The 27,203-nt window shown below is 43.0% G+C and overlaps 1 long non-coding RNA gene across 1 annotated transcript in view; it reads right to left on the bottom strand.

Moving 5' to 3' along the window:
- Positions 1-699: 699 nt before the first annotated feature.
- Positions 700-27,203, bottom strand: part of LOC122548383 — a 210,108-nt gene continuing 183,604 nt past the window's right edge. The window contains exons 2-5 of the long non-coding RNA XR_006311221.1: positions 12,681-12,847; positions 3,934-4,002; positions 2,709-2,774; positions 700-1,896 (exon numbers count right to left, since the gene is read on the bottom strand). This is a non-coding gene — a long non-coding RNA (uncharacterized LOC122548383). The remainder of the gene's footprint in view (positions 1,897-2,708; positions 2,775-3,933; positions 4,003-12,680; positions 12,848-27,203) is intronic.

The raw sequence follows: 27,203 nt of genomic DNA, 5'->3' as shown, positions 1-27,203 counted from the left end.
CTCTGTTACCTCACACCCTCTCGGCTTCCACTCACTCATACTCTGCCATTGCAAACGCATTGCACTCGAGGAGCTTGGACAAAAAGGCTCACATATGGATGCCTCATGTCCACTCAATGCCTCTCACCCATCTCAGCCTCCCAAACTATTATCCTTTCCTAATGTTCCTACTCATCCATTGCTGCCAGGTCATCATTTCTGTTCATGCATCACCACACCATGCTTTTCCACCCTCTGTCATCATACTCAATCCCTTTGTCGGATTGCAGGAAATCTCGGCCCAGCCCCTTAACTGATGTCTCCACACCTGTAATTCCCTGACTGGTTGTCCCTGACCTACGGGACTGACTGAGCCCAAACCCAAGGTACTGAAATTGGACAAGTCCTTTAGCTGAATGTGGCAGTAACCCATGACTGACCGTGGTCACCTGCAATAAGGTTAGGATTTGAAACCATTATAGACGCATTCTCCCTTTGACATTCAGTCTCAGCCGATTGGTCAAAGCACATGCAGTGGGCATGTGTATAAGTTGCTGACAAATGCTGAAAGTGTGACATTCATGTGGCACAAATCGCAACATGTCCATGCCCTTGACTGTTCAGCACTCCAGCTGTGGTCTAACTAACACTTTTTTTTTATTATTTCAGTATAACCTCGCTGTTCTTATATTTATTAATTATGTATTTCGACTTAATTTATCTTTTTCTGTAATACCTCAAACAATTATTGCAAGGTTTTGGTATGAGTTTTGCATTTATTTAGAATGAGTATGATTGAAGATCATATAGCACCTCTAGGGATAGGCTGGCAATTTAGAGAGTACAACAAAATCTGTGTGACATTCTTTGAGAGTGGGACATACAATTCATTTCTTGAGAAGTAGCAAATAGCAAAGTCCCAAAAGGAGTGATGAGATGATGTCCCTCTGGTAGGCAGTCAACATCACCTAGAGGCCATCATTTGATTTGATTTGATTTGATTTATTATTGTTACATGTACCTAAGTACTGTGAAAAGTTCTGTTTTGCATGCAATACAGCAGATCATAACATACAAAGATACAAAGATCACAGGGTAACTAAACAGAGCAGTTACAGCTGCAAAGGTGGACAAAAAGCAAGAACAACATTAGATTTAAGATTTTTGAGGTCCATTTGTCTGTGTAATAACAGCGGGGAAGAAGCTGTTCTTGAACCTGCTGGTGCACGTGTTTAAGCTTTTGTATCTTCTGCCTGTGGAAGAGATAGTAGGAGGGATCTTTGATGAGGTTAGGTGTCTTTCCACAGCAATGAAAAGTCCAGAGTGGGTGAGGTAAGAGCCAAATGACAAGGAGAAAAGCAAGGTTGATTACAAGGCGAAGGAAACAGAAAAAGAGTAATTTAAGTTCAAATTATTTTAAGACCTCATTTTATGCATTGAGTTTTCTCTCTCTAACTATGCTGGTAGATGCATCCCTCTACATTGTTGTGTGTTTGTGCGTATCTATATCTGTTGCAATTTTTATGATGACAAATTAATAAAGATATTACAGAGACTGCAATTCAGGAGATGAAATCTTTTATTTCAAACTTACAGGAACATTGCAGCAGAAGTCAGCGACTCTGTCAATCAATCCTGCTCCACTACACAATATGATCATAGCTAATCAATTACTAGTGCCACTTTCCTCATGATCCTCATATCCTTGATGTTATCAACTTCCAGAAATTGATTGACTTCTGTCTTGATCATGCTCAATGATTGAGCTTCCGCAGCCCTCTGGGATAGACAGTTCCGACCTTCAGTGTGAGGAAATTCCCCCTGATCTCAATCTTAAATGGATTGTCTATTATTCTGACACAATGTCCCTCATTCTAGCCCAGGGAATCATCCAACCTACATCCACCGTGTCACACCCTGTGAGAACATTGTAAAATTTTAATCGGATCTCCTCTCATTTTCTCTCGAAAATACAGATGCAGTTTGCTCAATCAAATGAAACAAGCGATCATTTTTCCTGGGAGTTAAAGCAGTACGTTTAGTGGTTAGCGTTACACTGGACTGTACTCACTTGATGGGAAACATTTTCCGTACATCAGCACTACTGTTTAAAAATAACAGTCCACACTTTTCACTGAACCAAACAGACATATGGATCAAAATGCCATAAATATTTATAATTTCATACTTTCATTACATAAAGTAGGTTTTACATATCTAAACATATTATACAGATGTTCACTTAAGAGAGACATTACATCATGTTTATTGCAACCACAGAACACTCAATTTAGTGAATGCTTGAATGTAGACACTTTCTAAATGTTTAGTAGCTTTCAATAAGTGGTACCTCTTACCCTTATTGCTTAGCCCCACTGAAGGCAAGGAAGGAGGATAAGTGATGGCCCCACACAATGAGCTGGCAATTTGAAGAAAAGCTTGAGCAAGTGTAAAGCCAGCAGAACTTCATGGCTGCACACTGCCTTTCAAAGTTGACTCCAGCTTTCCGAGCCAGCTGGATGGAATGTGACTTGGACAGCGCTCCAGGTGAATGTTCAAGAGGGAAGGTGGAAAATACAGTACCACTGAGACTGGGCCTATTCCTGCATGGATTTCCACACTCGCTGAGGCTGTCTGTGAAAAATGCCAGCCATCGCAGTAGAACACTGCCGGGCAAATATTTAAACATTCCAATCTGCTGGAAAATATTAGGAAAGTAATCTGCTAACCTCGTCTCCTCTCTCCAGAATAGGATCCAGACCACACCAGGGCATCTCTCCAGTTCTGTGTTAGCACTTTCAGAAGGAAAGAAAAAAGAAACAGAGGATTTTTTTCTTGTGAATGTAAATTGAAAAGCCTCACAGTATTGATATTTGTCAGTGTTTTCAGGGTGTTTCTTGACTGAAAAAAATTAACAACAGGTGAGGTCTGACATCATTGATGTTTTTTGTCTGTTCCTAGCACTTCTCAGGTACTCTAGATTTGTATAATTTTCATTCAATAATTGTGATGTTATTCTTTTTATATCTTTCATAACGTACATCTCTCTTTCATGAATTAATTTCTTTATTTTGGCTTCAGTTGCCCAGAGGAGATGCCAACTGCAGCCTGCAGGATGATCAAGTAATCTGTCCTTCTTCCAGTGCCAATTTGACTAAACAGCTACAAGGAGGCAGAAATGACTGTTCTCACTCCTGCAACACTTACTCCCTCTGTGGAACTCAACTGACTTGGACGGGGCGTTCGGCAAGGAAAAATCTAAGCGTGAATTTTCACACACTTGCTCCAAATCATGCATCTCTGCAACAACGCAGCCAGTTTTTAATGGGGAGGGTATGGAGAATTGCAGAGGCAAAATCATGCTCCAAGATTCCGTTGGCACTTTATGTTTGGACCAGCTTCATCCAGTCTGCTTTGAGGTGTGAGCACTAGTATTGGCATCACAGCACTTATTCCGGTATTCTTGCAATGGTCCATGCCTCCACCAGTATGACTGAACAACAAAATATGGCCAAATTAGACATTCACCAGAAGGAGAGCCTTATTCACAGATTCAGATCTGGGTCCTGTGATGTCAATGAAGCCCTGAAGCAATTTTAAAGCACTTAATGGGCAACGCATAGTACTTGGCATTGAGCTGCAATGCCATGACTGCTTACATCAATGACTTCAGTCTGTTCAAGAAAGAAAGAAAAACTTTGTAACGAAAGCATTTATCAAAGCAATTTGAGGGTGTCAGGTAGCTCAGCTGACTGGACAGCTGGTCTACAATGCAGAGTGATGCCAATAAGTGCAAGTTTAATTGCTGTACCAGCTGAGGAACGAACGCCTTGTCCTCTCATCCTTGCCCTTTGCCTGATGCATGGTGACCCTCAGGTAAAACAACCACCAGTTGTTTCTCTCTCAGGAGAAGGTAGTCCTATGGTTCTCTAACACTATCGTGACTTTACTTACAAAGTTGGTATTCAATCACCCGGATCCAGAGCTCCAGAATAAAGCAAAGTCATTCTCTGTCCTGAGGAACTGCACAAGAAAAAAATAAGAAAAGACATTTTACAACTGTTTGACCTTAATACTCGCCCAGATCTTTCTGTCAAGGTGAGAAGTTTCATTGGATTCTGACTGCAATTTTATCTGTCCATTTACCATTTTACAGCAGAGCCTTTGCATTCGTGATTAGATTTGATTATTTACAATGTGGAAACAGGCCCTTCAGCCTAACAAGTCCACACCGACCCGTCGAAGCGCAAATCACCCAGACCCATTCCCCTACATTTACCCCTTCACCTAACACTATGGGCAATTTAGCATGGCCAATTCACCTAACCTGCACATTTTTGGATTGTGGGAGGAAACCTACGCAGACACGGGGAGAATGTGCAAACTCCACACAGAGAGTCACCTGAGGAGGGAATTGAACCTGGGTCTCTGGCGCTGTGAGGCAGCAGTGCTAACCACTGTTGTGATGTTGGCTACAATAGAGTTGCATGAGGAGCAAAATTAGAAGGAAAATTGTTGTGTGTCATACCAACACAGCCATATTCTTATCATGAACAAGCCACTTCAGATCTATCTTCAGTTTGTTGACCTGTGCTGCTTTGAATGGATTCTCAGTGCCCAACACTGCACAATGTCCCCTTCCTGATAGTGCCAACCTGCACCTTACCCCGAGAAAATACTCAAACCACTACCTAACTCCCCTCAACTCTTGACAATGTTCAGTGCCACTTACACTCCTGCAGCTTTCATCCACCATCACCACTCCCCAACAATACTGGATTTTCTCAACAACAATCAGACTTGAAATTCAGGGGATTCTGAAGGGATAATCAGGAGAGGTCAGTCCAGGGGGATGCCAAGGAGGGAATAGGAGTCAGCACTGGCTTGAGTTATGAGGATGAAACGGAAGCCAGGGAGAGGGTGGGGAGGGTGAACATTTTCAGGATGAAAGGGTGCATTGTCAGGAGGTGGGCAGGGTCGGGAGTGAATATTGCCAGAGTCACTGGAGTTGGGGGCAACTTTGAGGTGAATTTTGCTGAAGGAGGGGTGAACAGTTTTAGAAAGTGGTGAAAATCATTGGTTCTAATGGCGAACATGCTTTGACCCTCCATTTAATGTTATGTTGCCTTTACCCACGCTATGAAAAGCTCTACATGAATCCATATTAAAACTGGTCTAACTCCATTTACATGTAATCCCAATGTCATAGGAGTCATAGCATAGCCCAAGCACGGTCTAGCCAGCATCTGGAAGTTTCAACTTTCTCCTAAGTAATACAGATGTGTGAGCATTGGACCTTCCTCAGGTTTTCAATGAGCATTGACGTAAGTTTCAATCAAAGGCTTTTCTCTATTTCAGAACGTTTTGCCATTGACTTCAACAACTTTAGACCATAGCCATGACCCACAGTGCCAATAATTTGCCTGTCACTTCTATTTAATCTCCAAACTTAACTCTGAGCTCCAGTCGCTTGTCATTTTACTTCTTTATTCCATTCTGAAAACCAAATTGTAAAGGTTTTCATGCTGCCTTAATTCTCTTAAGCTCTACATGTTGAGTGTTCTCTATTTTCTTTTAAATTTTGATTTCAGATCGGCAGCATTTTATTTATGTTTATGCTCTTCTGATCTTATGCTTGTTGCCAACAATGATAACCCCCACTGTGAGCTTCCGGCTTTTCTGTTTCTCTTTCCCACCATTAAAAGATTAATTTTAAAGTCAACATTTCAAACTTTCATAGAACCATGGTTTAAAATCTGAAGAAGATTTTGAGCATTCTCTTGTACCCAGCAGCTCAGAATAGCCTTGCCACAATGCCTTACAGTGACCGCAGACAACACCCATCTTTAGGACAGTTACCTAAAAAAAAACTTTGGAGGCAATTATATAGAAGCTTTCACTTGACTTCTTTGTAAAGTATAGCTTCGTTACTGAATATTGCAATTAAGCACTGTGTAAGGTCTTATTTATTTTATGTTGGTTATGGTGTGGGATGGTTACGAATCCACTTTCTGGACAATATCGTTTTTTGAAAATACACAGAGTCAACTCAGCAGCCATTGTGAGGTATGTGTGTGTGTGTTCAGGATTATTTGGAATTATTTGAAAGAGACACCGTTCTGCTGAGCATGTCCTGCTTATCAAAAATTCTCTCACTCATAGCCTGTCCTGTTGCATCATGTCCCATCTATTTACTATTCCTCTCCTTGCTGACTACTCCCAGTAGCTCAAATGCAAACTGATCCTTGTGTATAAATGGGTTGTTAGCCCTATCCCTTAATGCTGATTCTCCTTCAACCTAACAGTGCCATTCACAACCCATGAATAAATAAAAATATTTTTCTCTTTGCTGGGTTTTGCTTAGATGGTCTTTGGCCAAATGAAGCTTATTCTAACTATGACCGAAATATTACTTTTTTACAAACATTCATTACCACTTTGTCCATATCTAATTATCCACCATTTACAAGGTACAAGGATAGATTCAAGATCATAGAAGTAAATTACTGCAGCTGCTGGAATCCGTTATAGAGTCATAGAGTCATAGAGATGTACAGCATGGAAACAGACCCTTCGGTCCAACCCATCCATGCCAATCAGATATCCCAACCCAATCTAGTCCCACCTGCCAGCAACCGGCCCATATCCCTCCAAATCCTTCGTATTCATGTACTCATCCAGATGCCTTTTAAATGTTGCAATTGTACCAGCCTCCACCACTTCCTCTGGCTGCTCATTCCATACCCGTACCACCCTCTGTGTGAATACGTTGCCCCTTAGGTCTCTTTTATATCTTTCCCCTCTCACCCTAAACCTATGCCCTCTAGTTCTGGACTCCCCAACCCCAAGGAAAAGACTTTGCCTATTTACCCTATCCATGCCCCTCATCATTTTGTAAACCTCTATAAGGTCACCCCTCAGCTTCCGACACTCCAGGGAAGTGCTGTTCAGCCTCTCCCTATAGCTCAAATCCTCCAACTCTAGCAACATCCTTGTAAATCTTTTCTGAACCCTTTCAAGTTTCACAACATCTTTCCGATAGGAAAGAGACCAGAATTGCACGCAATATTCCAACAGTGGCCTAACCAATATCCTGTACAGCCGCAACACAACCTCTTAACTCATGTACCCAATACTCTGATCAATAAAGGAAAGAATACTAAACGCCTTCTTCACTATCCTATCTACCTGTGACTCCACTTTCAAGGAGCTATGAACCTGCACTCCAAGGTCTCTTTGTTCAGCAACCCTCCCTAGGACCTTACCATTAAGTGTGTAAGTCCTGCTAAGGTTTGCTTCCCCAAAATGCAGCACCTCGCATTTATCTGAAATTTGCCACTTCTCAGCCCATTAACCCATCTGGTCAAGATCCTGTTGTAATCTGAGGTAACCCCCTTCGCTGTCCACTACACCTCCATTTTTGGCGTCATCTGCAAACTTACTAACTATACCTCTTATGATTCTGGAAATAAAAAAAATGCTGGAGATCACAATGGGTCAGGTAGCATCCATGGAGAGAGAGCAAGCTAACATTTTGAGTCTAGATGATTCTTCGTCAGAGCAGATGTGAAGTGCGGAGGGGACAGCATTTATGCTATAGTTTGGGGGAGGGGTTTTGGTGGGGGTTGGAGTGCTGAGGGAGTACCAATGTGAATAGTTCAGATTAAGTGATAGAAGTGTGAGAATGGTAGATCAATGGTGTGTCTATCGGCTAGACTGGAAAGAACAGATGGTTCCCCTTGGGTGGGAGGAGGGGGGAGAGGACATGGTGACAGAGAGTGTAACAAGTAAAGCTAAAAGAAAAGGAAGGACTGGGTTCACAATTTGAAGGTCTTGAACTCAATATTGAGCCTCGAAGGTTGTAAAGTGATTCCAAACTTCTCAAGAAAATATTGCCTGGTTCAGAATCTCAGCAAAACCACAAAGAAATAATTGCCCTGCTACATGATCCAGATATTGCAGAAAAGGAAATACCTGTTCCAGCAGCACAGCTGGCTTCAGGTTACTGCTTTGGAGCAACTACCTGTTCCAGCAGGAAGGATGTCCTCTCTGTAATGAACTAAAAAGGTCTCCAGTTTAGAGAGACTTTTGGATTGAACTGTGTCTTAAACAGAATCAAAGTTAACAGGCTTCAACCCAGATACCAACCAACCCAAGTCAGAATCATGCTCACTCTGGGAGAGCAGCAAAACTACTAGACTGTCTGAATTTATAATGACAGAGACTTAGGAGAGATGTATTTGAGTTAAAATAATACACACAAATGAATAAATATTCTTAATGGGGATATAAGCTTAAGAGGAGATGTTGTTCAAAAGTGCAAATATGAGCTGTTCTTCCAGCACCACTCACTATGATGGCATGATATGGACTTGGTTGGAAATAGCTTTGGATCTTGAAGGATTAAGACTGGGCCTAGACAAAGTAGGCTCTATAGATTCCCACCCTGAAAGAGGACGGGATGGCAACAAATCAATCTTACACTGATCGAAGGTACAGAGAGGCAAGGCTAGGAGTACTGCAGGAAGTAACTCACCTCCTGAATCTTCAAAGCCTGTCCACAATCTACAAAGCACAAATCAGGAGTGTGATGCAATACTCCCCGCTTGCCTGGATGAGTGCAGCCCCAACAACACTCAAGAAGCTTGGCACCATCCAGGGCAAAGCAGCCCACTTGATTGGCAGCACATCTATAATAATCCATTCCCTTCATCTCTGATGTTCACTAACAGTAGAGTATATCATCTACAAGATGCATTGCAGAAATTCACCAAAGATAGCACCTTGCAAATCCATGACCACTTCCATCGAGAAGGACAAGGGCAGCAGATACATGGGAACACCACCACCTGCAGATTTCCCTCCAAGCCATCCTGATGAGGAAATTTATCACTCTTCCTTCACTGAAGCTGGGTCAAAATCCTGGAATTCCCTCCCTATTATCATTGCGTGTCAACCCACAGCAGTAGAAATTCAAGAAAACAGCTCACCACCACCTTCTCAAGGGCAACTAGGGACAGGCAATAAATACTGGCTAGCCAGTGGTGTCCCCTTCCCACAAATGAATAATTAAAAAATGAACAGCTACTACAGATTACTCACACAACTCACACAGCTACTACAGATTACTCTGGATACAAGATCAGGAGAAACGCACCCATTTCTGGAAGGGTCAACAACCAGAACACTCTAAGCTTTTTCTCCAGCTGATTGGACATCAAGGAACGTAAGTATACCAAACTCTCACATACTTACCTCCAAACCTGGGATTCCTCACTCATTCCAGAACTTCATCCCAGCCTCTGGAACCGCTCAGATGCCATTAGCCACGTGACCGCTACAGCCACTTCCACCGTGACAAATGATGATGTCATTTTCACCACTGACCATTTCAATGCCCCCTCCCACTCCGCCAAGGACATTCAAGCCCAGGGCTTCCTCCACTGCCAAGTCCTATCCACCCGACGCCTGGAAGAAGAACACCTCATTTTCCGCCTTGGGATCCACCAAGCACACAGCATCAACATTGATTTCACCAGTTTCCTCATCTCCCTTTCCCTCACCTTATCCCATATCCAACTCTCCAACTCAGCAGTGCCCACCTGTTTATCTTCCTTCCCACCTATCCGCTCCACCCTCCTCTCTGACCTATCACCATCAGCACCCCCTGCCTGCTTCTACCTATTGCCATCCAAGCTAACTTCCTCCCAGTCCCAACCACCCACCCACCTAATTGTCTCTCAGTCCCAGTCCCCTCCCACATTCCTGATGAAGAGCTTATGCCTGAAATGTCCACGCTCTTGCTGTGCTTTTCCAGCACCACACTTTTCGACTCTGATCTCCAGCATCTTCAGTCCTCCCTTAAGGTAAGTAGCAAAAGCAACTTGAGGTAATAGATGATTGCACAGTGAGTGCTTAGGATCTGGATGTACATCCTGAGAGTATGGTAAAGGCAGGTTCACTGAGGCTCTAATTTTAGGGTCAGTTAGCTCAGTTGGCTGGATGGCTGGTTTGTAATGTAGAGTAGCACTAAAAGTATGGGCTTAATTCCCACACTGGCTGAGGTTACCATGAAGGACTCTCTTTCTCAACCTCTCCCCTCACCAGAAGTGTTAAAGGCCACTAGTTTCACAGTAATAGAAGCAGGAGTTGGCCATTTGGCCCGTCGAGCCTGCTCCGCCATTCATTATGGTCATGGCGGATCTATCCATCATCTCAGCTCCTCCGACCTGCATTATCCCCATAACCCTTAGTTCCCCTACCATGTTATCTCTGATGATTGAGCATCTTTACTTTTTACTTTTAAATGGGGAACTAATTACGGAGCTAAAGACAGAAAATGTTTAGATCTATAGGAAAACGAGTAGTGGACATGGGCCTAAGTAAACAGAGCTAGACTGTTTGTGATGAGCCAAAGGGCTTCTGTTGTAACTATGCATTTTATAAATCTACATCCTGTCTTCGTTGACATTAATGAAAGTCTTTTTGATATAGCAATCTAACAATTTAAATATTTTTTTCCCTATGAAGCTCCCAAATTTAATCATTTTTAATTTAATAACTTAAATGATGAACACATGATCACTGAATTTCTGTGGTCTCAATCTTGATCTCTTGCTCCCAGCAGAAAGCTCAGAGAAATAGCCTAACGGTCCAGAAGGGAAATTTATTCTGTTCCTGTCTGGGATCTACTGATCAGCCTTTGAAGTTGTGGTCGATGATTATGACAATCTCCACATTTGTTGTGAAATCAGGTATTCAGCTCAAAACCTACGATTGCCCTCAGGTGTATCTCAACACATAGAATACAGTAGCAAGTGCAGTTTTTTTTTAATGGAAAATATTTTCTTCAAAAATGGTAAAGGCCAAGAGATTTAAATACTTTGACAGCTTGAGTACTCCTTTGATGGGAATTGGTTTAGCTCAGTTGGCTGGATTTTTGGTATAGAGAGCAGTGTGATGCCAACAGCATGGGTTCAAATCCCATTACTGATTTGATGTTGCCATGAAGGACTCTCCTTCTTAACCTCTTCCCTCGCCTGAGATCTGGTGGCCCTCAGGTTAAGTCGCCACCAGTTGCCTCTCTTCAATAAGAGAGCAGCCCCTATGGTTGAGTAAGACCATGGCAACACAACCAATTCCTTTGACAGTTCATTCAACTTGACAGTATGAATGTTTATCCATCTTTTTAATCCACGTTCATGTCTGCTTTTACCATTCCCACAGAACATGTGACTTCTCTCAAAGGGCGTCTTACTTATTCCAAAGGACAACTTATCTCTCCCAAGGTGTCTCTGGATCTATCCAAAAGGGTACCCTAGTTCTCCAAATGATTTTGTAAGTTTTTTTCTCCTGACAAATGTAAATCCCACAGGTGTTTTGGACATCCCACATACAACAGTTGGATCGGTTTGAAGGCTGCTGCACTTTAACATGTGTGGCAGCCTCTGTGAACCATTCATATGCAAACTACAACCTGCCACCGGTAGAAATGATGGGTGGTAGGCTCAGTGATGAGATGTTTGGAATTTAGACACCATGTCCCTGCCAGATATCCTCCCTAACTTTATGAAAATTCAGGCTTTTATATCCTCCTCATAACTTGCTTTCCTACTTACAAATGCCTTGCCAGCCTTGTCTTCAATACACTTGGTCCCTTAAATCAAAATATTAATATAGATTGTATATAGCTGAAGCTACAGGACTGATGCTTGACATTTTCCGAGTTACAGCTTTCCAACCTGTAAAAAACCCATCTCTCTGTTTCTGTCCATTAACCAATCCCCCGTGCTTCTATATTACCCACAACACAGTGAGTTTTTGTCTTCTGTAATTGTAATAAGCACCTTATTGAATACATTACACATACTTGTTGCTTTTAACGACCTTGCTTATTACAGCCTATAACACTCTTACAAACTTGTCAAAGATTATTTCAATTTCACAAAACTATGTTGACTCTGTGTGGTTGTATTATCACTTGCAAAATGTTTTACCTGTTGTTCCTTAGCAATTGATTACAGTGTTTTACCAATAACAGATGCTAACCTGACTCGTCAGTATGTTTCTTCTTTTCTTGAATTTAAGGAACAATTTTTATAGCAGCTCTCACTGTGAATGCTGGGATTTAAAAGCATTCATTCTGAAATTGTTGCAATCATGGTTTCACACTCCTATCTACCTATCAGAAATGGACTAGCAGTTGGGAGGTATAGGAGTGCTGGGAGGCATGGTTCCTGATATCTCGCAGTCTTGAACACAAGTTTACTAATGTCAGGGGAAAGGTTCACTTGTTTCCCTGTCCTTGGGCTAATTGAGACCATAGATGGTTAAATTGTAGCCACCTTATGGCCCCTTCCTGCTGTCATTGATACTTTAATGTCAGCAATGAGTGCTCAGGAATACTTTGGTCACCTAATTCCACATGCGTCCATCCTGTTCCAGCACCTTGTGTAAAGGGCCAAACAGATTAAGGCCAAGCGCCTGCCTCCCGATCACTCTGCTATCTCTTCTATGCCTAGGCCTGCCTGATTGTCTCTGAATTCACTCCAATTCCATGTTTCTCTGACCACCATCACTGCTTCTGCAGGACCTACTGGGACTTAAGAGCTGAGCCACGTCTGAGCAACCAGCAGGTTTTTGAGCTGGACATCCTGCCACCATGAGAGGATTCAGATGCACAGCTTCAGGCAGCTAATTACCTGTTGACCATAAAGTCCAGTCAAGCTGGCAGTGCCACCACATACGGACTCGACCCTGACTCTCCATCTGATAGGTAGGAGCTCCACATCCGTATTATATCCAAGACACTTTTCCTTTCCACACAATTTCATTGCAGCCAACTGGAACTGTTACACATAAGGATAGTCTGCAAGAGAAAGGTGCATTAATCATTGCTGAAGTGGATTTTTGTAGGATGCTGGGGAAATTCTGTGGCTGTGAAAATCCTTTTCTGTTAAATCCTAAACAAATGTAGGTGATGGGTATTGGTTTTGTTTTTGCAAAGTGAACAGGAGAAGTGTGCAACCCACATGAGCTACTAGCCGTGTCCCAGATAACCGCATAATGTTTTATGTCTCACCACATCAGTGAGTAGTCATAGATCACACACAGAGGGCCGGGTTGTCAACAGAAAGATGGGAAGCTTGGGCATAGAAATGACCCATATCAACAAACTTGCTCAAAATGATACCATCCATTAGATCTAATTTTCACTCATCAGTGCTGAAAGCAGGTCTAAGGTGCCATGGGACAGGTTGAGGGTTTACGTTTATTTCATGGGATATGGGTAATGTTGGGCCAGAAATCTGCTCTGCTTTGTCCTGGATTGTCCATTCCTAGTGCCCTGGAGAAGGTGCTGGTGAGCTGCTTTCTCAAACTGCTGCAGTCCTTGTGCTGCTGGGAGTCCCACAATGCTGTTAGGGAAGGAATCCCAGGATTTTGGACCAAGAGCAATGAAGGACTGGGGTGTACAAAGTTAAAAATCACACAACATCAGGTTATAGTCCAACAGGTCTATTTGTAAACATTAGCTTTTGGAGTGCTGCTCCTTCATCAGCTCCTTCAAACCCCTGATGAAGGAGCAGCGCTCCAAAAGCTAATGTTTCCAAACATAACCTGGTGTTGTGTGATTTTTAATTAAATATATTTCCATGTCAGGATAGTGGGTGACTTGGAGGATAGCTTGCAGGCAGTGGTGCTCCCATCTATCTGTCCCCCTTATCCTTCTAGGTGGTATGTGTTGTGAAATCAAGGTGTTGTCTACGGAGCCTCTTTGAATTTCTGCAGTATATCTTGTAGACGGTACATACTGCTGCTGTCGAGGCAATTAAATGGACTGCTTTTTTCTTGGATGGTGTTAAGCTTCTTGAATGTTGTTAGAGCTGCACTCATTCAGACAGCTATAAAGTATTCGAACATACCCCTGAGTTAAGACCATAAGACCATAAGAAATATAGTGAAGTCTACTTCACCATTTGAGAGGATTGTGGCTGATCCGAGACTCCTCCCATGCAGTTTCCTGCCCTTTCCCTTTCACCCTTGATTACCGTAACGGTCAAAATTCTTATCGTAAATATATACAAAGACTCTGTACCCACTGCTCTCTTTGGAAAAGAATTTTCTGAGAGAACTCTCTGAGAGAAAATATTCTGCCTCACCTCAGTCTTAAATTGGCATCCCTTTATTCTGAGACTATGATCTCTGGTCCTAGACTCTCCCATGACAGGAAATATCCTCTCAGCATTTGAAGTGTCAAGCCTCTTAAGAATTCTACATGTTTCAATGAGATCACCTCTCATTCAAAAATCTCCAGTAAGGAGATTTCCAATCTGTTTAGTCTTTAGTCATAAGACAATCCTTCTATGGACTTGTAGATGATGGAGAGGCTTTGTGGAGTCAGGAGGTGAATTAGTTCACTGCAAGATATCGAGCCTCTGAACCTCTCGTGTCACTGTATTTATGTGGTGAGTCCAGGTTAATTTCTGGTCACTCGTAACCTTGAGGATGTTGAGAGTGAAGGATTCAGGTCATGGTAACGCCATTGAAGTCAAAGGGCCATTGTTAGATTGCCTTTTGTTGGAGACAGTTAATGCTTGACATTTGTCTGGTGTGAATGTTATTGGTTGTGGGTAGGTTCGCTGAGCTGATAACCATGGCAACCACAACCACGGCAACCAACACCTGAGGTACAAATCTTTACTCAAACTGTAAATGTTATTTACCACCTTTTAATGCAAACCTAGATATTGTCCAGGTCATGCTGCATTTGGTCATAGGCTGCTTCAGTATCTGAGGAGTTGTGTATGATGCTGACCATTGGTGAACATCCTCACTTCTGACCTTATGATGGAGGGAAGGTCATTGCTAAAACAGCTGAAGATGGTTGGGCCTAGGACACTACCCTGAGGAATGCCTGCAGTGATGTCCTGGAGCTGAGATGACTGACTTCCAACAATCACAACACATCTTCCTGTGCACCTGTTCAACAATCAGAGAGCTTTCCCCCAAAACCCATTAATTCCATTTTTTGCAAGGGTTCCTTGATGCCATACTCAGTAAAATGTAGCCTTGATGTCACGAGATATCACTCTCATCTCACCTCTGGATTTAGCTCTTTTATCCAGATTTGAACCAAGGTTGTAATGAAGTCAGGAGCTGACTGGCTTTTGCAGAATCCAAACTGGGCATCACTGTCCAGGTTATTGCTGATCAGGTGCTGCTTGATAGCACTGTTGATGACAGCTTCCATCACTTTATGGATGATCGAGAGTATACTGATGGGGCGATAATTGGCTGGTGTGGGTTTGTCTTAATTTTGTGTACAGGATCTCCTTGGGGACAATCTTCCACATTGTCAGGTCCAGTCAGTGTTGTAATTGTACTGGAAGAGCGTGGCTGGGGGAGTAGCAAGTTCTGGAACAGAAGTCTTCAGTTCTATTGCTTGAACATTGTCAGGGTCCATAGCTTTTGCATTGTCCAGTGCCTCCAACCATTTCTTGGTATCACATGGAACGAATGAGTTTATTCCTGTAAAAAACAACTAGAAGACTTGCTTTGATTCTCTGGGACTTTGATCAAGTCACTTTAGATGCTTTAACTCCTTTGCCTCAACCATGTCCCCACTGTTCATCCCTCATGCTACCTCCATGTTAATTTGTGCACCCACCCACTCCACACCCTCTCATACCACTACGCTACTTCTGTAACCAGTTCCACAGCATCCACCAAGAGCAGACCTCAGAGCCATGTGGAGATAAAAATAAATAAGATTCTAGAAATCCAGCTCTCATCTTTAACAGTGAGAAAAGTCTGTTTTGTTAAACCCATTTAAACCTTTTAAATCTCAAGTGCCTAATTTGTTATAAAAGCAAATACACTCTCCTTCAGTAGCCATATCAAAGACAGTTAATTCTTTCATAACCTCTTCTAACTGTCAATCAAATTGTGAATTCAGATGACCCTGCTAATCTTATGCTTTTGTAGGTTTTGAAACTCAGAAGCATTCAATAGTTACTAGTGATGTACTGCAAGGACCTTTTTTGGAGCCACTGCTCTTTGTCATTTTTATAAATGACCTGCATGAAGACGTAGAAGGATGTAGATAACACTAAAGTGGGTGGAATTGTGGACAGTGAGAAAGGATGTTGCTGGTTACAGAGGGACATAGATAAGCTGCAGAGTTGGGCTGAGGGGTGGCAAATGGAGCCTAATGTGGAAAAGTGTGAGATGATTCACTTGGAAGTTTAACAGGAATACAGAGTACTGGGCTAATGGTAAGATTTTTGGTAGAGTGGATGAGCAAGAGATCTCGGTGTCCATGTGCACAGATCCCTGAAAGTTACCAGCCAGATTGATATGGTTGTTAAGAAGGCATACAGTGTGTCGGCTTTTATTGGTGGAAGGATTGGGTTTCGGAGCCATGAGGTCATATTGCAGCTGTATAAAACTCTGGTGCGGCCACACTTAAGAGTATTATGTACAGTTTAGATTAGATTAGATTAGATTACTTACAGTGTGGAAACAGGCCCTTCGGCCCAACAAGTCCACACCGACCCGCCGAAGCGTAACCCACCCATACCTCTACATTTACCCCTACCCCTACATTTACCCCTTTTACCTAACACTACGGGCAATTTAGCATGGCCAATTCACCTGACTTGCACATCTTTGGACTGTGGGAGGAAACCGGAGCCCCCGGAGGAAACCCACGCAGACACGGGGAGAACGTGCAAACTCCACACAGTCAGTCGCCTGAGTCGGGAATTGAACCCGGGTCTCTGGCGCTGCGAGGCAGCAGTGCTAACCACTGTGCCACCGTTCTGGTCACTGCATTAAAGGAAGGATATGGAAGCATCAGAAAGAGTGCAGAGATTTACCAGCATGTTGCCTGGTATGGAGGGAAGATCTTATGTGGAAAGGCTGAGAGACTTGAGGCTGTTTTCGTTAAAGAGAAGAGGTTGAGAGGTGACTTAATAGAGGCATACAAAATGATAAGAGGATTAGATAGGGTGGGCACTGAGAGTCTTTTTGCTTGGAAGGTGATGGTTAGCACAAGAGGACAGAGCTTTAAATTGAGGGATGATAGATATAGGACAGAAGTCAGAGGTAGTTTCTTTACTCACAGCGTAGTGAGGGAGTGGAATGCCCTGCCTGCAACATTAAGGGCATTTAAACGGTCATTGGATAAACATATGGATGATAATGGAATAGTGTAGGTTAGATGGGCTTCATATTGGTTTCACAGGTCGGAGCAACATCGAGGGCTGAAGGGCCTGTACTGTGCTGATTTGTTCTATGTTCTATTTCACTACGACAGCTCTTGGGGTATATCAAAGAAAATCAGCACTAAAATTGTGAAGAAGATGACAATTTTCTTTCACAAATCTACATTGGATAACCTGTCAAACAAAGCAGTCTACCAGATCATTTTTAACTCTCACCGACAGCATGTGTTTATTTTTCAGAGATTCTTTCAGTTTAAAGAGCAGTGGATTAAAAAAAAATTCAGACCATGACTCTTAACATATGTATATATTCCATTAATTTCTGACCCACACAGTAGGCTAATGGCCTTTGGAACAACCAAGTTTGTGTCTGCTTGAATTCTACACTACTCTACACATGGTCCAGTGAATTCAAGTTTCCCACTGTATGAATTGTGTCTCAACTCCTTCCAACAAAAATGGGACCTTTATTTATTTTGTTATGGGATATGGTGCAGCAAACCCACCATTTGATGCTCATCCCTAACTGCCCTTGAACTGAGTGGCTTCCTAGACCATTTCAGAGAGTACTTTAGAATCGGTCACATTGTGTTGGTCTGCATTCACATGCAGGCCAGACCAAGTAAGATGACAGATGTCCTTTTAATGGTCACCATTACTAAGAATAGCTGTCAATTCCAGAATGTATCAGTTGAATTTAAATTCCACCAGCCGCCGCATTGGGATTTGAACTCTGTTCCAAAAGCATTGGTTTGGGTCTTTGGATTACAAGTCGAGTGACATTGTCCCAATGTAACCATCGCCTCCTGTTGGCAATGGGTGAAGGACCTCCATGAATGGTTCGTCCCTACCATTTTTGAAAACTCAGCCCCTCATTCTTCATTCCTATTGTCCATATCGTCCATATCGTACTTATACTTGACTTCAGGTGTTGGAAGGTTTGGGGAAGAAGTAGGGCAAACATTTGCCTTTTGTTGATGATACAATCCTCTGAGAAGCCTTCACTCCTCTGATTATTGTCTCTTGGGCATCGCTGTTTTTCACTGTTACATTGGCGCCTTAAACTGTTGGGGGCTAAGAGCACCTTAACATGCTCTCTATCATTTTCATTAAGATCGTCCCCATGACCTATTTTTATGATTAAGTTTTTGGCTGCTTCTCCTCATATCTCTGCTATCTAGCTGGGCATCAAACTTAATGAGTGCTGACACATCGATGAAAAACTTTGAAAGGTTTTGCTGCACTTGAGGCAATATAGCAATGAAATTTGCTGTTTTGTTTTTGTTTTTGAGTATCCCTTCATAAGTCAGGTTCAACCTTTTGAACATTTGAGTAACCTTTGGTTAGAACTGTAGAGGCATGGTGACAGGTAAAGCAACAGGCGCTGCATGTCAAAACTGTAAAGTGCTTTGGAATGTCCTGAGGTTTTGAAAGGCGCTCACTAAGTGCAAAATGAGACTTTGCTTTCTGAATGGAATTCCTGCCTGTTTGTGTGGACTGACAGTGAACTCCTTCTTCAATATTGTTTGATAACTGCAGACAATGGCCCTTCCTCATTGGAGGACTCTGGTGGTGCCAGAAGAAATTGCGTTAGTCTCTGCAGCAGATTGAACAGATTTGGAGAAGACAACAATTCATTTGTGGAGGCAGACATTACTTTGGACGTAACTGACTGAAGCAGATGAAGTGTATCTCTTGATGACTGCTTTAAAAAGCTTGTTGGCATGCTGTCTAAATTACACTTATGCACAATGCTTTTCCAATTACTTTTACTGTGCTGGGAGACTGCATGGAAGAAAGGGCTGTAATTTAAACCAAACAGCCATCTGGCACATCAGGCTGGATACTTCCCGTTTGGACTGAATATGAGAATCTTTGCTGCATTGTCCTTTGGCCAAGTTAGACTTTTCTTTGGTGGCAGTCCATCTTGATGATATCCTTTCAACCATTACACATTGAAATCCAATTACTCTGCAAGCCTTTTCAAAGGCCAGTTCTTTTTAGTCCTGTGGAGTTAGATAGCATTTCAAACGGTTATTATTTTTGAAACTTATCAAATTTTGTAGCTAAAAAATTTTGACTCTTTTTATTGGGCGGGGGGCATCATGATTTATGACGTGCCCATAGCCCATTCAAATCCATTAAATACATGTACTCACTCACATCATCTGAATATCCAGTCAGTGTACATCCAGTGCTGTTCTCTTATATCCATGGTACTGAGCACAAACTCAAGTGGCCCAGCAACACTGCCTGCTAGGAAGACAGCACAATAAAGATTGCTGTAATGGAAATTCCTGCAAGTCAGCCACAAGATACTGGGGAGAATTTGCCCTTTCCTCAGCCATTGCCCCATCCCTCTGCTGTCTCAAAGACTCACAGGTACTGCCACTGCCCTCTGATTTGTTGCAACCTTTCTGTGCATTGATCATCTACTGCAAGGCATTCTGTGTGAGGATGGAATCATAATTCCGAGCCCGTGGAGGTGGAGGAGGTGAGTGTGATTGCCTTTGACATCAAGGTCACATTTGGCTGCATGTAGCATCAAGAAGGTGTGCCTTCAGAATACCATAGTCAATGGGAATCAGGAGAAAACCCTTCACTGGATGTTGTTATAGCTGGCACATAGGAAGATGGTTGTGCTTGTTGGAGGTCGGTCATCTCGGGCTTCAGGATATTTCTGCAGGAGTTCCTCAGGCTAGAGCCCTAGGCTCACAGCATCTTCAGTTCCTTTATCAATGACCTTCCCACCAGACAAGGTCATACAGTCACACAGCACAAAAAAAGACCCTTTAGTCCAACCAGCTCATGCTGAACATAATCCCAAACTGAACTAGTCCCACATGTCTGCTCCTGGCCCATATCCCTCCAAACCTTTTCTATTCATGTACGCATCCAAATGTCTTTTTAACACTGAAATTGTGCCCACGTCCACCATTTCCTCAGGAAGTTCATTCTACACATGAACTGCCCTCAAACAATTGCCCGTCACATCTTCTTTAAATCTCTTTCCTCTCTCCTTAAAAATGTGCTTGCTAGTCTTGAGGTTCTCCATCCTAGGGAAAAGACCACTACCATTAACCCTAACTATACCCTTCATGAAGAAAGGTCACGGGGCCCAGAAGTGGGGATGTTCACTGATGAGCGTACAATGTTCAACACCAATTGTGACTCTTTAGATACAGATGCAGTCCATGTTCAAATGCAAGAAGATCCAGGCAATATCCAGACATGGGCTGGCAAGTGGCAAAGAACTTGCATGACACAAGAGCAATAGATAATAACCATCTTCATCAAGACTAAATCTAACCTTGACATTTAAAGGCATTATCATCACTGAATCTCCCAGTAGCAACATCCTGGGGATTACCATAGACCAGAAAGTGAACTGGACTCCCCTTCTAAATATAAAGGTTATAAGAACAGATCTGGGGCTAGGAATCCTGTAGTGAGTAACTCATGTCTAGGAAAAAATGTGCAGGTTAGGTGAATTGGTTTTTTTAATTGCCCGTAGTATTAGGGGCAGGGCTAAATGTAGGGGAATGGTTCTGGGTGGGTTGCGCTTCGGAGGGTCGGTGTGGACTTGTTGGGCCGAAGAGCCTTTTTCCACACTGTAAGTAATCTAATCTAATCTAATCTCCAAAGCTAATTGCGCACCCACAAGAGATAAGTTGATATTGTGATGGAATACCCTTGACTTGCCTGGTTCAGTGCTGCTCCAAAAACACTCAAAAACCTTGACACCATCCAGGACACAGGGGCCCATAAACATCCACTCTGTCATCACCGACACTCAGTGGCAGCAACAAGATGCACTGCAGAAATTTATCAAAGCATAGACAGCACCTTCAAAACCCATGACAACTTCCATCTAGTAGGACAAGGGCAATAAATACATAGGAACAACATCACCTGCAAGATCCACTCCAAACTACTCACCATCCTGTCTTGGAAATATATCACAATTCCTTCAGTGTCACTGGGTCTAAATCCTCAAACGCTCTTCCTAATAGCATTGTGAATATACTGCATCAGCTGTTCTACAATGGTACGAGATGGCAGTTCACTACCACCTTCTCAAAATCAACTAGGAATGGACAATATGTACCTAACCAGCCAACTATGCCCATGTCCCAGGAATAAATGAAAATATTCCAGAGTACTCTCAGTCATTTTGCAATTGATCCATAAATTTAAATGCTCAGATTCTTTGGGAATGTTATTTTCAACAGTTTGCAATACTTCCCACCCCCAGAAACTACAGGAAGGCCATTATATTGTCTTTGTGCCATGAATTTTGTGATGCCTGAATATAATTTTCTTTCAGATGTTGATAATGTTACTGAATGCTTTAGAGAACAGATTATCTTCAAATTTGTTGGACAGTTTTCTGATCCAATCGCTCAGTTTGAGACTAGCAAGGCTGTCACTCTCTTAGCCTGACTCAATGTTTCCATGGTCAGTTTTCCGAATGACTGATCAGATGCTTGAAATTTAGCCTCAGGACCTCTCCCGTTGACAGTAACCCTCACTGGCATATGGTAGTGTATAGGAATTAAATTCATTTTGGCTATTGTACATCACTGAAAGAGAATGTGTACTTTGATCCTTATCTTGATAATGTTTTGTGTTGATTCATGTACTTGTTGAGCATTTCTTGTCTTCAGGATACTTAACAAGGGAGAATATAAGAACTAGATTATGTGATTTTTCTTCCTATTTATTGTGTTACAGATATTTGAATTGAATATAGAGTCATAGAGTCATGAAGATGTACAGCACGGAAACAGACCCTTCGTTCCAGCTCATCCATGCCGAACAGATAATCCCAACCCAATCCAGTCCCACCTGCCAGCACCTGGCCCATATCCCTCCTTCCTGTTCATATACCAAAGCAGATGCCTTTTAAATGTTGCAATTGTACTAGCCTCTATCACTTCCTCTGGCAGTTCATGCCATACACGTACCACCCTCTGTATGAAAAAAGTTGCCCCTTAGGTCTCTTTTTTATCTTTTCCCTCTCACCCTAAATCTATGCCCCCTAGTTCTAGACTTCCCACCCCAGGGAAAAGACTTTGTCCAATTATCCTGTCCATGCCTCTCATGATTTATAAACCTCTATAAGGTCACCCCTCAGCCTCCGATGCTCCAGGGAAAACAGCCCCAGCCTGTACAGCCTCTCCCTATAGCTCAAATCCTCCAACCCTTGAAACATCCTTGTAAATCTTCTCTGAACCCTTTCAAGTTTCACAACATCTTTCCGATAGGAAGGAGACCAGAATTGCATGCAATATTCCAACAGCGGCCTAATCAATGTCCTGTACAGCTGCAACATGACCTCCCAACTCCTGTACTCAATACTCTGACCAATAAAGGAAAGCATACCAAACACCTTCTTCACTATCCTATCAAACTGCAACTCTACTTTCAAGGAGCTATGAACCTGCATTTCAAAGTCATAAATAAATGTTTTATCTTTTACCTTTTCTTGTTGTTAGTTTTGGAGCATACACACTTGGTGCAGAATTACTTGGAATATACAGCTCTTTGGTTGAACTGTGAGCTGAATCTTACCATATATTGGCGAAGGATAATTTCTGGTTGGTTTTATGGAGAGTTTCTCCCTGAAAGGTCTGGCACATTTTTTTCATGCAATCATCCCAAATTCACCTCATTAGCCATACACCACACCCTGTGGTGGCACACTCATCTTGTTCCCCCCCCCCCTCGCAGTTGGCACAGATACATATCACTGCCAGAAATCCCAGGATTCCGGGCTCTAGCACCATCTTTAAAAGGTCATGGTGAACCAGGTCGCTGATAGTCTGGAGTGACCCTGCATGGTGCCTGTGGAGATAACACAGAAGAATAAATTGGGCCTTGCTTTGTTGTCTGATACGTGGCAGGAGGGGACCTGCTGCAGGCGAAGGCCTTGCTCCTTGCTCAGGACTTGTAGAGGAGACCATAGTACCTGCCAGCCTGGTCTGAGAGTAACCAAACTAGTCAGTGTCATATCAACCAACCAGAGAATTGCACAGCAGCGTAGGAAGAAGGTCATTGACTATCTCAGCTCTATCAGGGTAAGTGCCAGCATCTTCTCTCTGCTAACTCACACTCACTGTATCTCTGCAACTGCACACACTTCCCTTCAAGTCTCATGGTCTACCACTCTCAGATATAACACCTTGCTGTATTTGGAGTTTGATTTGATTTATTACTGTCATGTGTACCGAGGTACGGTGAAAAGTGTTGTCTTATGTGCTTTACTGGTAGATCATACTGTACAGGTGCATCAGGGTAACAGAAAAGAATGCAGGGTACACTGTTACAACTGCAGAGAAGGTGCAGAGAAAGATCAACTTTAACATTAAAGAGATCCATCCAGATAACAGTGGGGAAAAAGCTATTCTTACATGTAAACAAACTTTTATATCCTCTGCCCAATGGAAGAGGATGGAAAAGATTATCACCGGGGTAGATGGGTGATTCTGTTGGTTGTTTCCCTGAGCCAGCGGGGTTGGAGTCAATGAATGGAAGGCTGGTTTATGTGATGGACTGGGCTGTGTTCATAACTCTCTGTAGTTTCTTGTGGTCTTGGGAAGAGCAGTTTCCAAACCACACTGTGATGCATCCAGATAGGATGCTTTCTGTGGTGCAATATATAAAAACTTTTAAGAGTCTCTATGGACATGCTGAATTTCCTTAGCCTCCTGAGGAAGTAGAAATGTTGCTGTGCTTTCTTGAATGTTGTGTCAATATGAGGGAATCAGCTCAGATTCTTGGTGATTATCACTCCCAGGAATTTGATGCTGCTGACTATTGCTGACTATTTCTACCTCAGCATCATTGATGCAGACGGTGGTGGTGGGGGGGGGGGCAGGGGTGCCCTCCTCTCCACTTCCTAAAGTTAATGACCAGCTCCTTTGTTTTTCTGGCATTGATGGTGAGATTGTCCTCTTTACACCATGCTGCTAAGCACTCAATTTCTTTCCTGTATTCTGTCTTGTCGTTGTTTGAGATCCGACCTAGACTGATGGTGTCATCAGCAAACTTGTAAATGGAGTTGGATGGAATTTGGCCACACCATCATGTATGTATAAAGAATATGTCAGAGGGATCAGTACACAGCCTTGCCAGTGCTGAGGATTTCCATGGAGGAGGTGTTGTCGCCTCTCTCTACTGACTGCAGTCTGCTGGTCAGGAAGTTGAGAATCTAGTTACAGAGTGGGGACCAGAGTTCAGAGATGGGTTGGTTTGTATTATGGGATGAAGGTGGAGCAGTAGTCAGTAAGTAGGAAAAAGGTAAAAACGAGGACTGCAGATGCTGGAAACCAGACACTAGATTGGAGTGGTGCAGCAAAAGCACAGCAGGTCAGGCAGCATCCGTGGAGCAGGAAAATCAATGTTTCGGGCAAAAGCCCTTCATCAGGAATATTCCTGATGAAGGGCTTTAACCCGAAACATCGATTTTCCTGCTCCTCAGATGCTGCCTGACCTGCTGTGCTTTTCCAGCACCACTCTAATCCAGTCAGTAAGTAGGAGCCTGATGTAGGTATCCTTGTTTTCCAGATGTTCCAGAGATGAGTTTAGGGCCTGGGAGATGGTGTCTGCCATGACTCGTAGGTGAATTGCAAGAGATCAACACAATCTGAGAGGCTGGAATTGATGTGAGTTATGACCACCTGAAGCACTTCAGAATTATGGATGTCAGAGCTACCAGGTGGTAGTTTGATCAAGATGGTGGTGGAGTAGGACCAAAGCTCCTCCGTTCCTTCTGTTTCCTCCTCTTTTTCCACTTCTTTTTCCTTTTTCTCCCCATTCAGTTTCTCAGTAGTTCTCAGCCTGATCTCCCAGCGGCTCATGGTGGATCCCAGCCTGGTCTCTTAGCAGTGTGGTGTGTCCCGATCCAGTCTGTTGGCAGCTCTCAGCCTGGTTTTTCGACGATATGGCTGCTGGTCTCTTGGCGGTATCTCGGCTCGGTGTGTGAGTGGATCCTGCCCAGACATGTTCCTGAGGCATGGAGGAGAGGTCAAAGATGTGGCAGTTCCAGCAGATGGTGTCTGTGGCAGGAGTGCCGAGAGCAGACAGCAGAGTGAGATAAGACTGGTGAACTTTCAACTTATACCTTTACTTTCCTAGTTTACAATACAAAATACTTGAATTTATTTATTTTCTTTAACATTCTATGAAGTAATGCTGAATGTCTTAATTCTTGTTTCTATTACTAATTTGTACCTCAACGTCTTTTGTATCTAGGTACATAAGATGGTGCCATATGTGGCGACATTATACATTTTTCACTGTGCTCCTGTACTTCTGTACTTGAGCGCATGTGATAATAAAATCAAAAATCTAAATCGAAAGTCTAGTCCTTGAGGCAAGCTGCATGATTTTTCTCTGGCACCAGGTGATGTTGGTCTTTTGAAGCAGGTGGGGACTTCAGATCATAGTAAGGAGAGGTAGAAGATATCTATGAATACTCCCACCAGGATCTGAGTGTGTAGTCGGGGATTCCATCTAGGCCAGTCGTATTCCGTGGTTTCAACCTTTAAAAAGCAGATTTAATGTCTGCGGCACTGACCTTGGAGACAGGTGCATCCGAGGCTGATGGGACAGGCCATATCCTTTCACCACCATTCTCTTCAAAGTGAGCGTAGAATGCATTGAGTTCATCAGGTAGGGATGTGCTGATGTCCATGATTCTGTTCGACTTCACTTTGCAGCTCATTATGTCATGTAAGCCTTGTCTCAAACGACAGATGCCTGTATGGTCAGTCTGGGTCCTAAGTTTGGTATTGCCTTGTGGTATCCCTGATAGTCTGGCGAAGCTCATTGCGAAGGACATATCTGGATTTCCTGTACAGGTCAGGAGGTATGGACCCCACCGTGATGGTGATCCTGAATCCTGCTGACTGCAGTCAAGCCCTGGAGCCTGCCCTTCACTTACCATGGCTAGGCCCCTTGATGAAGGGTGTCTCCGTTGATTTGACTGGAGACTACTCCCTTTAAATTTTGAGACGTGACCAATTGCTTAATGCATATGAAATGTATTTGAAGCAAACATACAGCTGGCATATTATGGAACATGGTGCCATACAGCAACATTTGCCAGCCCCTTGTCTGATGACAATTGTCAAGCTGCCTCGTTTGGTGTCTGCACTATAAAGGAACTCAAGGTAGAAGTACTGCATGCCTTTAAGCTCTGGCTAAGGGGGCCATATAGGAAAAGTCAAGGCAAGGTGAAGCAGTGTTCCTGTGAGTATCAAAGTGGGTACAAAGAGAGCGAATGACCATCTGTGAGATCCAATCCCAGTCAATATAAGTGTCTGTCCCTGCATCACAATGAAAGGTGCCAGGCCACTCAAAGTGTATCCTTGAGGTGCAGAGCTGGACCGTAACTAGATTAGAGATATCCAAGGATAATGTAGTGATGGCGGTCCATGTCAATGACAAGAGAATGTGTGTGGTTGCTGCACACAGAACGAGTTGGAATGTCGGTGCCAGGTATCCCAAATAGAGGGCTGCAGGAGTAAGTGGTGAGCAGGAGTTGACAGATAATCATTCTGACCTTCGCGTTGGGATCTGCCACCATCTAGTTTCTATCCAGTGGTGAATGGGAAACTGAGTATTAATTGGGAAGATAAAGTAATAATGAGACGATTATGCATGATAATGCATGCCCAACACCGCTCACTAGTGAGAATCCTACCTCTCTGTTAAACAAAAATAAAACAAAGAATTGTGGATGGTGGAGATCTGAAACAAAAAACAAAATTGCTGGTGAAAGCAGAGTTAACATTTTGGGTCTGGTTGACTCTCTGTTGAACAGTTGAAAAATTAATGTTTTGAAAATAGGATTTTTTTGCTTTTAAAGTTCAGAATCTTCTTGCTGAGCATCTCCTGCGATTTTCCTAACTTTTCCGCCACAGTCCACACTGTTCCGGGCTGTGAAGAATCCATCCATTAGATTAGATTAGATTACTTACAGTGTGGAAACAG

This window comes from Chiloscyllium plagiosum, chromosome 3, assembly GCF_004010195.1.
Source record: "Chiloscyllium plagiosum isolate BGI_BamShark_2017 chromosome 3, ASM401019v2, whole genome shotgun sequence".
NCBI lineage: Eukaryota > Metazoa > Chordata > Chondrichthyes > Orectolobiformes > Hemiscylliidae > Chiloscyllium > Chiloscyllium plagiosum.
This window is presented reverse-complemented; position numbering and strand designations above follow the sequence as displayed.